At 37.6% G+C, this 3,318-nt stretch overlaps 1 pseudogene; it reads left to right on the plus strand.

Annotated features, from left to right (window-relative positions):
* The first annotated feature begins 2,814 nt into the window (after window positions 1-2,814).
* LOC107537248 (guanine nucleotide-binding protein G(I)/G(S)/G(O) subunit gamma-5 pseudogene) lies at window positions 2,815-3,021 on the plus strand (annotated as a pseudogene).
* Window positions 3,022-3,318: the final 297 nt, after the last annotated feature.

The following is a 3,318-nucleotide window of genomic DNA, read 5'->3' on the forward strand; positions in this document are numbered from 1 at the left end:
AACAAATAACTTCAGTAAGCCTTAAAGTATTAATTTTTCAAAAGTACGTTAGTTTATACTTTGAATGGCAACTTTCATATATAAGGTAAAAATAAAATATAATATTCCTAATTTACATGCTTGTACAAACTTTCTTCTAGGGTCTACTTTCCTATGTTTATATTTGTTTTATTTTTCAATAAAAATAGTTTACTTCTACATTGATATAAACATCTATGACATGTAACACTATTTCCCACTTAGGTTTAAAGGAATCATATTGACACTTCTCAGGCCAGGTAAAGTGGTTGTATATAAGAAAGCTTTTTGACTTGATTAGCCTGTCATTAGCATGGGCTCCCTGACAGGGACATCCTGCTAGGCAGGTAAGCTATAATGAGGTATAAGACTGAGTCCTTGGCTGCCAAGAGTTTTCTGTGAGAAACAAAACATAAACTGAAAAAAGGGACAACAACAAAGGAATCATATATTATCATATTTTAATTGATGGAAGGAACATATGTACATAAAGCCTCCTGAAGGAGGTAAATGAGGAATAGAACCACTGAAATACATGAAGGTGGAACAGCATGAATAAATTAATCTGCTCACACTGCCAAATAATTATCATACACAATTATATGCCAAACTAATTAATTCAAAATAATTAACAATATACAAGCAAAACACAAAGCTTCAACACTTAGGACAGTAGAATCATTTAAATACACCATTCTTGCCCCGGCTGGTGTGGCTCAGTGATTGGAGCATCAGCCTGTGCACCAGAGGGTTGAGGGTTCGATTGCCCAGTAAGAGCACATACCTGGATTACAGGTTCAATCCCCTGTCCTGGTTGGGTGCATGCGGGAGGCAACCAATCGATGTGTCTCACATTGTTGTTTTTTTCTCTCTCTTCCCCTCTCTCCCTTCCACTCTCTCTAAAAAATCAATGGATAAAATGTCCTCAGGTGAGAATTAACATAAATAAATAAATAAATAACACGATTCTTTAAGCAAAGTTACATTTTCTGAGTGCCTGATATTATACACATGTTATCTCATTCTCAGTAGTTCCCCACATAAACCTGTGGAGTAGAACTCAGAGAAGGTCAACAAAGTCCTTATGGTCATTCAGCTAGTAAATCAAAATTAAAATCCAGATACCTTTGATATCAAAGTCAATGTTTCTTCACTGTTTGCTTTTGTTTCCTTCAAAATATAAATGACATAGGGCACCTTTACAATGAGGGTTATTTCTGTACTGAATATACCCAGCCTATATTAGATCCATGTTTTCTGGATGTCATTAATTACATCCCATAAAGGCAGATATAAATCACAACTCACAGCTTTAAAAACCATCATCTCCAACACCAGCAGAGGTATTTTATGGAGTCCTGGGACAGGCTATTCCCTGTCACTGGAGCTTTTGCCTCTCTTTCCTAACATTAGTCCAGCTTACTTATACAGCATTCATAGTTTTAATCAATCAATCCTTCCATGGGGAAGCCTCTCTCTACCCTTCCAGACTAGTCAGATTTCCTTCTTAAACACCATATCCTCTGCGTCACAGCACTTACCACACTAATCGTTTTACATCTTTTTGAGTGTGAGGATTTGATGGATGTGTCTCCATAAACTTCATGAGGGTAGAGTTTTTTATGTTTTTGCTCAATTTTATATTCTTAAATCCTCACACATTGTACCTGGAAAAAGAGCTTAAAATATATATGTTGAATAAATACATTCACAAATAGTCTTGTACATAAGACAGTCAATTAATAAATGATATTATTAGTGACTTTTTCTGCAGGCTGGCATTTCTACTTTCCATAGGTAATATTAATGTAAACACACATGCCAGCAAGCATTTCACAGCACGATCTGAGGTCAATCAAATCACATACTATGAAGGAGTCAACCATCTGTGACTATACAAGAGAGAGTCAACCTTCCTTACATCTGTGAGTTTCAGTTATTTTATTTACATAATGAGGAAAAATAAGAGAATGAAAAGTAGAGCTAGAGTTACAAAAAAAGCTAAATTTAACTTTAGACATTGTGGAAAGTATAACTTGTGTTGCACATTATTATAGTACATTTGTGAAGTTCTTGGTACATGGAGGCACTCAATGAATAGTGAACGAATGGATGAATGATATCCTTGCCATGTGGAATAAATGAAAAAGCGAGGCAAACATAAATATATTAGGATTGTTTTAGAAGTCGCAGTGGATCACAGCACAAAGTTTTGATTTGGACAGGGACTGATTTTGTGCGATCTTGTGAATAGAGAGCTATTTGCACAGGTTTTTAGTTAGTTCTGGAAAGTTAGAGAGCTGACATTTTTTATTTGAACCAAGAAGCACTGGAGATGATGTTCTTTAAGAAGATATTGTAATATCTCCATGTCCTGTCAAATCCAGGTAAATAAACATGGTCCAATCTCGTGAACATTTTATTTTATTTTTATTATTATTATTTTTAAAATCCTCACCAGAGGTATTTTTCCATTGCTTTTCAGAGAGTGTGTGTGTGACAGAGAGAAACATCCATGTGAGAGAGAGAGAAACATCCATGTGAGAGAGACACATCGATTGGTTGCCTCCCGCACTTGCCCAGACTGGGGCTGGGATCGAGCCTGCAACCAACGTCCATGCTCTTGGCCAGAATCAACCCAGGACCCTTCAGTCTGCTGGCCCATCCTGTAACCACTGAGCCAAACGGGCTGGGGCTCCGTTTTTAGCTCACAGCTTTGCTGCTCTACAGTCTAGACCCATGGATCTATCACCAATGGACCCACTCCCGACAAGTCTCCTGGCTCTGGTGTGCACCATGTCTGGTTCCTCCAGCCTCCCCATTATGAAAAAAGTGGTTCAGTATCTCCAGAGGCAGGCCGAGCTCAGTGGCATGAAGGTTTCCCAGGTGGCTGCAGATAGGAAACTATTCTGTCTGCAGAATGTTCAACATGACCCCCTGCTGACGGTATTATCTTCAAGTAGGAATCCCTTCAGACCTCAGAAAGCCTGTTCCTTTTTGTAGTGAAATGAATCTCTGAAGGTGTTCGAAACCACTTTCCATGAACCGGTGACTATTCAGAGGGCTAAATTTGAAGCCTGTACAAAAAGCTTGTCCTATAACACGTGCAATACTATACTAACTTCTGCTTTTGTCAGCCCTTAACATCTACCTCTCTGAATGTTCATGAATTTCTTTTTCACAGAGATAAATACTTTATATACTCTGGCAGCAGCATACAAATAAAATGCTTATTGTTAAAAAAACAAATTTTAGCTCACAGAATTTATTTGGTTATGGGTAGTGTTTGGAATAACTATA

This window comes from Miniopterus natalensis, chromosome 1 (genome assembly GCF_054644295.1).
Source record: "Miniopterus natalensis isolate mMinNat1 chromosome 1, mMinNat1.hap1, whole genome shotgun sequence".
Lineage (NCBI taxonomy): Eukaryota > Metazoa > Chordata > Mammalia > Chiroptera > Miniopteridae > Miniopterus > Miniopterus natalensis.